Consider the following 14726-nt stretch of genomic DNA (forward strand, 5'->3'; position numbering starts at 1 on the left):
TGGTCAATGTACAGCAATGACACACCTGTGTGAACAGCCAGGAGACCCCCCCCCCCCCCCCCCCCCATGTTATGTTACATAGTTACATAGTTAGTACGGTCGAAAAAAGACATATGTCCATCACGTTCAACCAGGGAATTAAGGGGTAGGGGTGTGGCGCGATATTGGGGAAGGGATGAGATTTTATATTTCTTCATAAGCATTAATCTTATTTTGTCAATTAGGAACATTCAGCACCCACCCGCTATCAAGGCAGCTGCCTATCATGTCATGCCCTACCTGCACAGGTGTGCTGGCTACTCAAATGATCCAATTAAGGAGGCCATTTAGTCAGCAGCAGCAGAAGTCCTGTGCCTGGACGCTCCAACAGGGGCCAGACACAAGCAGAAGCAGAAGCAGCAGAAGCAGCAGCAGCACCACCTTTTGTTTTTTGGCTGCAGCAGCAGCAAGGCCCACAGGGCTGGCTAGCTGGCTAGCCAGCAAGCAGGTAGCAATGAAAGTAGGAATCTTTCTTTTTAACCCTGTAAGGGGGTGGTGCACTGTACCCGAAGATACTGCCATATCGGGTCAATGCATAGGGCGACGGAAGCAAGCTTCGAAATCGGCCCCCGTTCTCAAAAATCCATTTAATATATGGTCCCCAGATAGGGGACGTATCAGATATTAAACTGATAAGAACAGATACTACACTTGATCTTAGCCAAAAGGCCGAGAAGCGATAACCGTGAAAGGGGCGGGCCCAACAAGGTCCCCTTCATGGGCACTATCACTGCTTGCTGTCAGGGAGGCTGCCAGACAATTTTCCATGCACACTCTGGGCTGGGGGGCAGTCAACCACCAGTACACACAGCAGAACCTAAACCCATACCATTATTGCTAAGCAGCAAGACAGGGGCCCATTGCACTCCCACGGGGCCTTTTTAAATGCAATCCATAACCCGGATTTGCCAGGAACCCTTCTTACTCCTCCTACTTGCATGTGACACTGGGCTTAGGATCTGCATAGGAAACACACACACAAGCACACACCTACCTTTGTTGCCTGCAGATGCCTCCTTGGCTGTCCCCAAACGGTATCAAACCAACACCCACGGGAAGCTGTAAGCATAGAGGACATGCCTGCACCCCATTGGACTTACCTGTGTGGGTTAAATCCGGGTTATTTGACAACCTATGGCGGTGATGGTTCTGCTCAGGCAGAGCAGTGCTGATGCTCCTCATAAAGCTGTCGCTGCTGTGAAGGTTCTAGGTGACATCACAAATCCCTTTGGTTACATACACAACAAAGCTGGGTTGTTGTTGTTTACACTCTGCAAGGCCTGTGGAAGTGAGTGACATCATAGCACTGTAGTTCTGAGGGTTCAAGATGGATGCAACAATCTCCTGTTGCTTCTATGAAGGCCGTAATAGACGACATCACCAAACAGCTCCATAGTCACATACACAGCAAAGGAGAGATGTTGTTTACACCTAGTGATGTCAGTGGTATTGAGTGACATCACAGCACAGTGCTAAGGCTCCTGGGCCTGGACACAGCAGCGGCTGCAATATCTCAACGGAGAATACGTTTATATCTATGTGTGTGTGTGCGCATATATATATATATATATATATATATATATATATATATATATATTTCTCCGCCGAAATAACTTTTAAACCCATTTCCACCTTTTTTTCCCTTCTCTTCCTCTTACTTTTTTTTCACGTTTTTTTACGTTTTTCTCCTTTTCGCCTCTTTTCTGGGCGTATTATTCTTCTTTTTCTTCTTTTTTTTCGTCTAATGCATACCCATCAGTGCAGCAATGCTTATTCAATACCGCCAGCAGATGGAGACACTGGGGGATAATTTTCTAAGGATTTATACTGATTTTTCCTGTCTGAATTTGTCGCACAGAAAGTTGCAGGCCAAATATGTGTGACATTTCTGCGACTTTAGCTTCTAGAGCATTTTTACAACATTATACATAGGTGCTGAATACATAAAAAGCGACTGTTCAGCGACAGACAAGTCGCATCGGCTGAAAGTAGGCCAGAATGTCAGTCCATGTTGGAGCAGGTTTAGATACAGTCTAAAGCATAGATCTCAAAGTCTGTGCACAGAATTTAGCAAGGGCCTCGCACCTTCTGATGCATCAGGTAGGTGCACAATAGCATAGCCTAACCCTCTGTACTTTGGTCTATATTGATGCGGGACATAGACAGCCAGCTGATGACCAATCCATTAGTGCAATGGATGGCTGGAAGCATTTGTCTTTGCCTTTGCAATACCACAGAAGCAATGCATGGTCAATGTACAGCAATGACACACCTGTGTGAACAGCCAGGAGACCCCCCCCCCCCCCCCCCATGTTATGTTACATAGTTACATAGTTAGTACGGTCGAAAAAAGACATATGTCCATCACGTTCAACCAGGGAATTAAGGGGTAGGGGTGTGGCGCGATATTGGGGAAGGGATGAGATTTTATATTTCTTCATAAGCATTAATCTTATTTTGTCAATTAGGAACATTCAGCACCCACCCGCTATCAAGGCAGCTGCCTATCATGTCATGCCCTACCTGCACAGGTGTGCTGGCTACTCAAATGATCCAATTAAGGAGGCCATTTAGTCAGCAGCAGCAGAAGTCCTGTGCCTGGACGCTCCAACAGGGGCCAGACACAAGCAGAAGCAGAAGCAGCAGAAGCAGCAGCAGCACCACCTTTTGTTTTTTGGCTGCAGCAGCAGCAAGGCCCACAGGGCTGGCTAGCTGGCTAGCCAGCAAGCAGGTAGCAATGAAAGTAGGAATCTTTCTTTTTAACCCTGTAAGGGGGTGGTGCACTGTACCCGAAGATACTGCCATATCGGGTCAATGCATAGGGCGACGGAAGCAAGCTTCGAAATCGGCCCCCGTTCTCAAAAATCCATTTAATATATGGTCCCCAGATAGGGGACGTATCAGATATTAAACTGATAAGAACAGATACTACACTTGATCTTAGCCAAAAGGCCGAGAAGCGATAACCGTGAAAGGGGCGGGCCCAACAAGGTCCCCTTCATGGGCACTATCACTGCTTGCTGTCAGGGAGGCTGCCAGACAATTTTCCATGCACACTCTGGGCTGGGGGGCAGTCAACCACCAGTACACACAGCAGAACCTAAACCCATACCATTATTGCTAAGCAGCAAGACAGGGGCCCATTGCACTCCCACGGGGCCTTTTTAAATGCAATCCATAACCCGGATTTGCCAGGAACCCTTCTTACTCCTCCTACTTGCATGTGACACTGGGCTTAGGATCTGCATAGGAAACACACACACAAGCACACACCTACCTTTGTTGCCTGCAGATGCCTCCTTGGCTGTCCCCAAACGGTATCAAACCAACACCCACGGGAAGCTGTAAGCATAGAGGACATGCCTGCACCCCATTGGACTTACCTGTGTGGGTTAAATCCGGGTTATTTGACAACCTATGGCGGTGATGGTTCTGCTCAGGCAGAGCAGTGCTGATGCTCCTCATAAAGCTGTCGCTGCTGTGAAGGTTCTAGGTGACATCACAAATCCCTTTGGTTACATACACAACAAAGCTGGGTTGTTGTTGTTTACACTCTGCAAGGCCTGTGGAAGTGAGTGACATCATAGCACTGTAGTTCTGAGGGTTCAAGATGGATGCAACAATCTCCTGTTGCTTCTATGAAGGCCGTAATAGACGACATCACCAAACAGCTCCATAGTCACATACACAGCAAAGGAGAGATGTTGTTTACACCTAGTGATGTCAGTGGTATTGAGTGACATCACAGCACAGTGCTAAGGCTCCTGGGCCTGGACACAGCAGCGGCTGCAATATCTCAACGGAGAATACGTTTATATCTATGTGTGTGTGTGCGCATATATATATATATATATATATATATATATATATATATATATATTTCTCCGCCGAAATCACTTTTAAACCCATTTCCACCTTTTTTTCCCTTCTCTTCCTCTTACTTTTTTTTCACGTTTTTTTACGTTTTTCTCCTTTTCGCCTCTTTTCTGGGCGTATTATTCTTCTTTTTCTTCTTTTTTTTCGTCTAATGCATACCCCATCAGTGCAGCAATGCTTATTCAATACCGCCAGCAGATGGAGACACTGGGGGATAATTTTCTAAGGATTTATACTGATTTTTCCTGTCTGAATTTGTCGCACAGAAAGTTGCAGGCCAAATATGTGTGACATTTCTGCGACTTTAGCTTCTAGAGCATTTTTACAACATTATACATAGGTGCTGAATACATAAAAAGCGACTGTTCAGCGACAGACAAGTCGCATCGGCTGAAAGTAGGCCAGAATGTCAGTCCATGTTGGAGCAGGTTTAGATACAGTCTAAAGCATAGATCTCAAAGTCTGTGCACAGAATTTAGCAAGGGCCTCGCACCTTCTGATGCATCAGGTAGGTGCACAATAGCATAGCCTAACCCTCTGTACTTTGGTCTATATTGATGCGGGACATAGACAGCCAGCTGATGACCAATCCATTAGTGCAATGGATGGCTGGAAGCATTTGTCTTTGCCTTTGCAATACCACAGGAGCAATGCATGGTCAATGTACAGCAATGACACACCTGTGTGAACAGCCAGGAGACCCCCCCCCCCCCCCCCCCCATGTTATGTTACATAGTTACATAGTTAGTACGGTCGAAAAAAGACATATGTCCATCACGTTCAACCAGGGAATTAAGGGGTAGGGGTGTGGCGCGATATTGGGGAAGGGATGAGATTTTATATTTCTTCATAAGCATTAATCTTATTTTGTCAATTAGGAACATTCAGCACCCACCCGCTATCAAGGCAGCTGCCTATCCTGTCATGCCCTACCTGCACAGGTGTGCTGGCTACTCAAATGATCCAATTAAGGAGGCCATTTAGTCAGCAGCAGCAGAAGTCCTGTGCCTGGACGCTCCAACAGGGGCCAGACACAAGCAGAAGCAGAAGCAGCAGAAGCAGCAGCAGCACCACCTTTTGTTTTTTGGCTGCAGCAGCAGCAAGGCCCACAGGGCTGGCTAGCTGGCTAGCCAGCAAGCAGGTAGCAATGAAAGTAGGAATCTTTCTTTTTAACCCTGTAAGGGGGTGGTGCACTGTACCCGAAGATACTGCCATATCGGGTCAATGCATAGGGCGACGGAAGCAAGCTTCGAAATCGGCCCCCGTTCTCAAAAATCCATTTAATATATGGTCCCCAGATAGGGGACGTATCAGATATTAAACTGATAAGAACAGATACTACACTTGATCTTAGCCAAAAGGCCGAGAAGCGATAACCGTGAAAGGGGCGGGCCCAACAAGGTCCCCTTCATGGGCACTATCACTGCTTGCTGTCAGGGAGGCTGCCAGACAATTTTCCATGCACACTCTGGGCTGGGGGGCAGTCAACCACCAGTACACACAGCAGAACCTAAACCCATACCATTATTGCTAAGCAGCAAGACAGGGGCCCATTGCACTCCCACGGGGCCTTTTTAAATGCAATCCATAACCCGGATTTGCCAGGAACCCTTCTTACTCCTCCTACTTGCATGTGACACTGGGCTTAGGATCTGCATAGGAAACACACACACAAGCACACACCTACCTTTGTTGCCTGCAGATGCCTCCTTGGCTGTCCCCAAACGGTATCAAACCAACACCCACGGGAAGCTGTAAGCATAGAGGACATGCCTGCACCCCATTGGACTTACCTGTGTGGGTTAAATCCGGGTTATTTGACAACCTATGGCGGTGATGGTTCTGCTCAGGCAGAGCAGTGCTGATGCTCCTCATAAAGCTGTCGCTGCTGTGAAGGTTCTAGGTGACATCACAAATCCCTTTGGTTACATACACAACAAAGCTGGGTTGTTGTTGTTTACACTCTGCAAGGCCTGTGGAAGTGAGTGACATCATAGCACTGTAGTTCTGAGGGTTCAAGATGGATGCAACAATCTCCTGTTGCTTCTATGAAGGCCGTAATAGACGACATCACCAAACAGCTCCATAGTCACATACACAGCAAAGGAGAGATGTTGTTTACACCTAGTGATGTCAGTGGTATTGAGTGACATCACAGCACAGTGCTAAGGCTCCTGGGCCTGGACACAGCAGCGGCTGCAATATCTCAACGGAGAATACGTTTATATCTATGTGTGTGTGTGCGCATATATATATATATATATATATATATATATATATATATATATATATATTTCTCCGCCGAAATCACTTTTAAACCCATTTCCACCTTTTTTTCCCTTCTCTTCCTCTTACTTTTTTTTCACGTTTTTTTACGTTTTTCTCCTTTTCGCCTCTTTTCTGGGCGTATTATTCTTCTTTTTCTTCATTTTTTTCGTCTAATGCATACCCCATCAGTGCAGCAATGCTTATTCAATACCGCCAGCAGATGGAGACACTGGGGGATAATTTTCTAAGGATTTATACTGATTTTTCCTGTCTGAATTTGTCGCACAGAAAGTTGCAGGCCAAATATGTGTGACATTTCTGCGACTTTAGCTTCTAGAGCATTTTTACAACATTATACATAGGTGCTGAATACATAAAAAGCGACTGTTCAGCGACAGACAAGTCGCATCGGCTGAAAGTAGGCCAGAATGTCAGTCCATGTTGGAGCAGGTTTAGATACAGTCTAAAGCATAGATCTCAAAGTCTGTGCACAGAATTTAGCAAGGGCCTCGCACCTTCTGATGCATCAGGTAGGTGCACAATAGCATAGCCTAACCCTCTGTACTTTGGTCTATATTGATGCGGGACATAGACAGCCAGCTGATGACCAATCCATTAGTGCAATGGATGGCTGGAAGCATTTGTCTTTGCCTTTGCAATACCACAGAAGCAATGCATGGTCAATGTACAGCAATGACACACCTGTGTGAACAGCCAGGAGACCCCCCCCCCCCCCATGTTATGTTACATAGTTACATAGTTAGTACGGTCGAAAAAAGACATATGTCCATCACGTTCAACCAGGGAATTAAGGGGTAGGGGTGTGGCGCGATATTGGGGAAGGGATGAGATTTTATATTTCTTCATAAGCATTAATCTTATTTTGTCAATTAGGAACATTCAGCACCCACCCGCTATCAAGGCAGCTGCCTATCATGTCATGCCCTACCTGCACAGGTGTGCTGGCTACTCAAATGATCCAATTAAGGAGGCCATTTAGTCAGCAGCAGCAGAAGTCCTGTGCCTGGACGCTCCAACAGGGGCCAGACACAAGCAGAAGCAGAAGCAGCAGAAGCAGCAGCAGCACCACCTTTTGTTTTTTGGCTGCAGCAGCAGCAAGGCCCACAGGGCTGGCTAGCTGGCTAGCCAGCAAGCAGGTAGCAATGAAAGTAGGAATCTTTCTTTTTAACCCTGTAAGGGGGTGGTGCACTGTACCCGAAGATACTGCCATATCGGGTCAATGCATAGGGCGACGGAAGCAAGCTTCGAAATCGGCCCCCGTTCTCAAAAATCCATTTAATATATGGTCCCCAGATAGGGGACGTATCAGATATTAAACTGATAAGAACAGATACTACACTTGATCTTAGCCAAAAGGCCGAGAAGCGATAACCGTGAAAGGGGCGGGCCCAACAAGGTCCCCTTCATGGGCACTATCACTGCTTGCTGTCAGGGAGGCTGCCAGACAATTTTCCATGCACACTCTGGGCTGGGGGGCAGTCAACCACCAGTACACACAGCAGAACCTAAACCCATACCATTATTGCTAAGCAGCAAGACAGGGGCCCATTGCACTCCCACGGGGCCTTTTTAAATGCAATCCATAACCCGGATTTGCCAGGAACCCTTCTTACTCCTCCTACTTGCATGTGACACTGGGCTTAGGATCTGCATAGGAAACACACACACAAGCACACACCTACCTTTGTTGCCTGCAGATGCCTCCTTGGCTGTCCCCAAACGGTATCAAACCAACACCCACGGGAAGCTGTAAGCATAGAGGACATGCCTGCACCCCATTGGACTTACCTGTGTGGGTTAAATCCGGGTTATTTGACAACCTATGGCGGTGATGGTTCTGCTCAGGCAGAGCAGTGCTGATGCTCCTCATAAAGCTGTCGCTGCTGTGAAGGTTCTAGGTGACATCACAAATCCCTTTGGTTACATACACAACAAAGCTGGGTTGTTGTTGTTTACACTCTGCAAGGCCTGTGGAAGTGAGTGACATCATAGCACTGTAGTTCTGAGGGTTCAAGATGGATGCAACAATCTCCTGTTGCTTCTATGAAGGCCGTAATAGACGACATCACCAAACAGCTCCATAGTCACATACACAGCAAAGGAGAGATGTTGTTTACACCTAGTGATGTCAGTGGTATTGAGTGACATCACAGCACAGTGCTAAGGCTCCTGGGCCTGGACACAGCAGCGGCTGCAATATCTCAACGGAGAATACGTTTATATCTATGTGTGTGTGTGCGCATATATATATATATATATATATATATATATATATATATATATATATATATTTCTCCGCCGAAATCACTTTTAAACCCATTTCCACCTTTTTTTCCCTTCTCTTCCTCTTACTTTTTTTTCACGTTATTTTACGTTTTTCTCCTTTTCGCCTCTTTTCTGGGCGTATTATTCTTCTTTTTCTTCTTTTTTTTCGTCTAATGCATACCCCATCAGTGCAGCAATGCTTATTCAATACCGCCAGCAGATGGAGACACTGGGGGATAATTTTCTAAGGATTTATACTGATTTTTCCTGTCTGAATTTGTCGCACAGAAAGTTGCAGGCCAAATATGTGTGACATTTCTGCGACTTTAGCTTCTAGAGCATTTTTACAACATTATACATAGGTGCTGAATACATAAAAAGCGACTGTTCAGCGACAGACAAGTCGCATCGGCTGAAAGTAGGCCAGAATGTCAGTCCATGTTGGAGCAGGTTTAGATACAGTCTAAAGCATAGATCTCAAAGTCTGTGCACAGAATTTAGCAAGGGCCTCGCACCTTCTGATGCATCAGGTAGGTGCACAATAGCATAGCCTAACCCTCTGTACTTTGGTCTATATTGATGCGGGACATAGACAGCCAGCTGATGACCAATCCATTAGTGCAATGGATGGCTGGAAGCATTTGTCTTTGCCTTTGCAATACCACAGAAGCAATGCATGGTCAATGTACAGCAATGACACACCTGTGTGAACAGCCAGGAGACCCCCCCCCCCCCCCCATGTTATGTTACATAGTTACATAGTTAGTACGGTCGAAAAAAGACATATGTCCATCACGTTCAACCAGGGAATTAAGGGGTAGGGGTGTGGCGCGATATTGGGGAAGGGATGAGATTTTATATTTCTTCATAAGCATTAATCTTATTTTGTCAATTAGGAACATTCAGCACCCACCCGCTATCAAGGCAGCTGCCTATCATGTCATGCCCTACCTGCACAGGTGTGCTGGCTACTCAAATGATCCAATTAAGGAGGCCATTTAGTCAGCAGCAGCAGAAGTCCTGTGCCTGGACGCTCCAACAGGGGCCAGACACAAGCAGAAGCAGAAGCAGCAGAAGCAGCAGCAGCACCACCTTTTGTTTTTTGGCTGCAGCAGCAGCAAGGCCCACAGGGCTGGCTAGCTGGCTAGCCAGCAAGCAGGTAGCAATGAAAGTAGGAATCTTTCTTTTTAACCCTGTAAGGGGGTGGTGCACTGTACCCGAAGATACTGCCATATCGGGTCAATGCATAGGGCGACGGAAGCAAGCTTCGAAATCGGCCCCCGTTCTCAAAAATCCATTTAATATATGGTCCCCAGATAGGGGACGTATCAGATATTAAACTGATAAGAACAGATACTACACTTGATCTTAGCCAAAAGGCCGAGAAGCGATAACCGTGAAAGGGGCGGGCCCAACAAGGTCCCCTTCATGGGCACTATCACTGCTTGCTGTCAGGGAGGCTGCCAGACAATTTTCCATGCACACTCTGGGCTGGGGGGCAGTCAACCACCAGTACACACAGCAGAACCTAAACCCATACCATTATTGCTAAGCAGCAAGACAGGGGCCCATTGCACTCCCACGGGGCCTTTTTAAATGCAATCCATAACCCGGATTTGCCAGGAACCCTTCTTACTCCTCCTACTTGCATGTGACACTGGGCTTAGGATCTGCATAGGAAACACACACACAAGCACACACCTACCTTTGTTGCCTGCAGATGCCTCCTTGGCTGTCCCCAAACGGTATCAAACCAACACCCACGGGAAGCTGTAAGCATAGAGGACATGCCTGCACCCCATTGGACTTACCTGTGTGGGTTAAATCCGGGTTATTTGACAACCTATGGCGGTGATGGTTCTGCTCAGGCAGAGCAGTGCTGATGCTCCTCATAAAGCTGTCGCTGCTGTGAAGGTTCTAGGTGACATCACAAATCCCTTTGGTTACATACACAACAAAGCTGGGTTGTTGTTGTTTACACTCTGCAAGGCCTGTGGAAGTGAGTGACATCATAGCACTGTAGTTCTGAGGGTTCTAGATGGATGCAACAATCTCCTGTTGCTTCTATGAAGGCCATAATAGACGACATCACCAAACAGCTCCATAGTCACATACACAGCAAAGGAGAGATGTTGTTTACACCTAGTGATGTCAGTGGTATTGAGTGACATCACAGCACAGTGCTAAGGCTCCTGGGCCTGGACACAGCAGCGGCTGCAATATCTCAACGGAGAATACGTTTATATCTATGTGTGTGTGTGCGCATATATATATATATATATATATATATATATATATATATATATATATATATTTCTCCGCCGAAATCACTTTTAAACCCATTTCCACCTTTTTTTCCCTTCTCTTCCTCTTACTTTTTTTTCACGTTTTTTTACGTTTTTCTCCTTTTCGCCTCTTTTCTGGGCGTATTATTCTTCTTTTTCTTCTTTTTTTTCGTCTAATGCATACCCCATCAGTGCAGCAATGCTTATTCAATACCGCCAGCAGATGGAGACACTGGGGGATAATTTTCTAAGGATTTATACTGATTTTTCCTGTCTGAATTTGTCGCACAGAAAGTTGCAGGCCAAATATGTGTGACATTTCTGCGACTTTAGCTTCTAGAGCATTTTTACAACATTATACATAGGTGCTGAATACATAAAAAGCGACTGTTCAGCGACAGACAAGTCGCATCGGCTGAAAGTAGGCCAGAATGTCAGTCCATGTTGGAGCAGGTTTAGATACAGTCTAAAGCATAGATCTCAAAGTCTGTGCACAGAATTTAGCAAGGGCCTCGCACCTTCTGATGCATCAGGTAGGTGCACAATAGCATAGCCTAACCCTCTGTACTTTGGTCTATATTGATGCGGGACATAGACAGCCAGCTGATGACCAATCCATTAGTGCAATGGATGGCTGGAAGCATTTGTCTTTGCCTTTGCAATACCACAGAAGCAATGCATGGTCAATGTACAGCAATGACACACCTGTGTGAACAGCCAGGAGACCCCCCCCCCCCCCCCCCCATGTTATGTTACATAGTTACATAGTTAGTACGGTCGAAAAAAGACATATGTCCATCACGTTCAACCAGGGAATTAAGGGGTAGGGGTGTGGCGCGATATTGGGGAAGGGATGAGATTTTATATTTCTTCATAAGCATTAATCTTATTTTGTCAATTAGGAACATTCAGCACCCACCCGCTATCAAGGCAGCTGCCTATCCTGTCATGCCCTACCTGCACAGGTGTGCTGGCTACTCAAATGATCCAATTAAGGAGGCCATTTAGTCAGCAGCAGCAGAAGTCCTGTGCCTGGACGCTCCAACAGGGGCCAGACACAAGCAGAAGCAGAAGCAGCAGAAGCAGCAGCAGCACCACCTTTTGTTTTTTGGCTGCAGCAGCAGCAAGGCCCACAGGGCTGGCTAGCTGGCTAGCCAGCAAGCAGGTAGCAATGAAAGTAGGAATCTTTCTTTTTAACCCTGTAAGGGGGTGGTGCACTGTACCCGAAGATACTGCCATATCGGGTCAATGCATAGGGCGACGGAAGCAAGCTTCGAAATCGGCCCCCGTTCTCAAAAATCCATTTAATATATGGTCCCCAGATAGGGGACGTATCAGATATTAAACTGATAAGAACAGATACTACACTTGATCTTAGCCAAAAGGCCGAGAAGCGATAACCGTGAAAGGGGCGGGCCCAACAAGGTCCCCTTCATGGGCACTATCACTGCTTGCTGTCAGGGAGGCTGCCAGACAATTTTCCATGCACACTCTGGGCTGGGGGGCAGTCAACCACCAGTACACACAGCAGAACCTAAACCCATACCATTATTGCTAAGCAGCAAGACAGGGGCCCATTGCACTCCCACGGGGCCTTTTTAAATGCAATCCATAACCCGGATTTGCCAGGAACCCTTCTTACTCCTCCTACTTGCATGTGACACTGGGCTTAGGATCTGCATAGGAAACACACACACAAGCACACACCTACCTTTGTTGCCTGCAGATGCCTCCTTGGCTGTCCCCAAACGGTATCAAACCAACACCCACGGGAAGCTGTAAGCATAGAGGACATGCCTGCACCCCATTGGACTTACCTGTGTGGGTTAAATCCGGGTTATTTGACAACCTATGGCGGTGATGGTTCTGCTCAGGCAGAGCAGTGCTGATGCTCCTCATAAAGCTGTCGCTGCTGTGAAGGTTCTAGGTGACATCACAAATCCCTTTGGTTACATACACAACAAAGCTGGGTTGTTGTTGTTTACACTCTGCAAGGCCTGTGGAAGTGAGTGACATCATAGCACTGTAGTTCTGAGGGTTCAAGATGGATGCAACAATCTCCTGTTGCTTCTATGAAGGCCGTAATAGACGACATCACCAAACAGCTCCATAGTCACATACACAGCAAAGGAGAGATGTTGTTTACACCTAGTGATGTCAGTGGTATTGAGTGACATCACAGCACAGTGCTAAGGCTCCTGGGCCTGGACACAGCAGCGGCTGCAATATCTCAACGGAGAATACGTTTATATCTATGTGTGTGTGTGCGCATATATATATATATATATATATATATATATATATATATATATTTCTCCGCCGAAATCACTTTTAAACCCATTTCCACCTTTTTTTCCCTTCTCTTCCTCTTACTTTTTTTTCACGTTTTTTTACGTTTTTCTCCTTTTCGCCTCTTTTCTGGGCGTATTATTCTTCTTTTTCTTCATTTTTTTCGTCTAATGCATACCCCATCAGTGCAGCAATGCTTATTCAATACCGCCAGCAGATGGAGACACTGGGGGATAATTTTCTAAGGATTTATACTGATTTTTCCTGTCTGAATTTGTCGCACAGAAAGTTGCAGGCCAAATATGTGTGACATTTCTGCGACTTTAGCTTCTAGAGCATTTTTACAACATTATACATAGGTGCTGAATACATAAAAAGCGACTGTTCAGCGACAGACAAGTCGCATCGGCTGAAAGTAGGCCAGAATGTCAGTCCATGTTGGAGCAGGTTTAGATACAGTCTAAAGCATAGATCTCAAAGTCTGTGCACAGAATTTAGCAAGGGCCTCGCACCTTCTGATGCATCAGGTAGGTGCACAATAGCATAGCCTAACCCTCTGTACTTTGGTCTATATTGATGCGGGACATAGACAGCCAGCTGATGACCAATCCATTAGTGCAATGGATGGCTGGAAGCATTTGTCTTTGCCTTTGCAATACCACAGAAGCAATGCATGGTCAATGTACAGCAATGACACACCTGTGTGAACAGCCAGGAGACCCCCCCCCCCCCATGTTATGTTACATAGTTACATAGTTAGTACGGTCGAAAAAAGACATATGTCCATCACGTTCAACCAGGGAATTAAGGGGTAGGGGTGTGGCGCGATATTGGGGAAGGGATGAGATTTTATATTTCTTCATAAGCATTAATCTTATTTTGTCAATTAGGAACATTCAGCACCCACCCGCTATCAAGGCAGCTGCCTATCATGTCATGCCCTACCTGCACAGGTGTGCTGGGTACTCAAATGATCCAATTAAGGAGGCCATTTAGTCAGCAGCAGCAGAAGTCCTGTGCCTGGACGCTCCAACAGGGGCCAGACACAAGCAGAAGCAGAAGCAGCAGAAGCAGCAGCAGCACCACCTTTTGTTTTTTGGCTGCAGCAGCAGCAAGGCCCACAGGGCTGGCTAGCTGGCTAGCCAGCAAGCAGGTAGCAATGAAAGTAGGAATCTTTCTTTTTAACCCTGTAAGGGGGTGGTGCACTGTACCCGAAGATACTGCCATATCGGGTCAATGCATAGGGCGACGGAAGCAAGCTTCGAAATCGGCCCCCGTTCTCAAAAATCCATTTAATATATGGTCCCCAGATAGGGGACGTATCAGATATTAAACTGATAAGAACAGATACTACACTTGATCTTAGCCAAAAGGCCGAGAAGCGATAACCGTGAAAGGGGCGGGCCCAACAAGGTCCCCTTCATGGGCACTATCACTGCTTGCTGTCAGGGAGGCTGCCAGACAATTTTCCATGCACACTCTGGGCTGGGGGGCAGTCAACCACCAGTACACACAGCAGAACCTAAACCCATACCATTATTGCTAAGCAGCAAGACAGGGGCCCATTGCACTCCCACGGGGCCTTTTTAAATGCAATCCATAACCCGGATTTGCCAGGAACCCTTCTTACTCCTCCTACTTGCATGTGACACTGGGCTTAGGATCTGCATAGGAAACACACAC

General features: G+C 46.5%; 7 non-coding genes across 7 annotated transcripts; all 7 read right to left on the reverse strand.

Annotated features, from left to right (window-relative positions):
• Positions 1 to 529: 529 nt before the first annotated feature.
• On the reverse strand, positions 530 to 720 carry LOC130335690 (U2 spliceosomal RNA). Its single transcript, XR_008877265.1, has one exon. It is a non-coding gene; the product is annotated as a U2 spliceosomal RNA (small nuclear RNA).
• Positions 721 to 2812: 2092 nt separating this feature from the next.
• Positions 2813 to 3003, reverse strand: LOC130335691 (U2 spliceosomal RNA). Its single transcript, XR_008877266.1, has one exon. It is a non-coding gene; the product is annotated as a U2 spliceosomal RNA (small nuclear RNA).
• A 2095-nt stretch (positions 3004 to 5098) lies between these two features.
• Positions 5099 to 5289, reverse strand: LOC130335692 (U2 spliceosomal RNA). The gene has a single exon (XR_008877267.1). It is a non-coding gene; the product is annotated as a U2 spliceosomal RNA (small nuclear RNA).
• Positions 5290 to 7382: 2093 nt separating this feature from the next.
• On the reverse strand, positions 7383 to 7573 carry LOC130335693 (U2 spliceosomal RNA). The gene has a single exon (XR_008877268.1). It is a non-coding gene; the product is annotated as a U2 spliceosomal RNA (small nuclear RNA).
• A 2097-nt stretch (positions 7574 to 9670) lies between these two features.
• On the reverse strand, positions 9671 to 9861 carry LOC130335694 (U2 spliceosomal RNA). The gene has a single exon (XR_008877269.1). It is a non-coding gene; the product is annotated as a U2 spliceosomal RNA (small nuclear RNA).
• A 2100-nt stretch (positions 9862 to 11961) lies between these two features.
• Positions 11962 to 12152, reverse strand: LOC130335696 (U2 spliceosomal RNA). The gene has a single exon (XR_008877270.1). It is a non-coding gene; the product is annotated as a U2 spliceosomal RNA (small nuclear RNA).
• A 2086-nt stretch (positions 12153 to 14238) lies between these two features.
• LOC130335698 (U2 spliceosomal RNA) lies at positions 14239 to 14429 on the reverse strand. Its single transcript, XR_008877272.1, has one exon. It is a non-coding gene; the product is annotated as a U2 spliceosomal RNA (small nuclear RNA).
• Positions 14430 to 14726: the final 297 nt, after the last annotated feature.

Source organism: Hyla sarda, unplaced genomic scaffold (assembly GCF_029499605.1).
Source record: "Hyla sarda isolate aHylSar1 unplaced genomic scaffold, aHylSar1.hap1 scaffold_455, whole genome shotgun sequence".
Lineage (NCBI taxonomy): Eukaryota > Metazoa > Chordata > Amphibia > Anura > Hylidae > Hyla > Hyla sarda.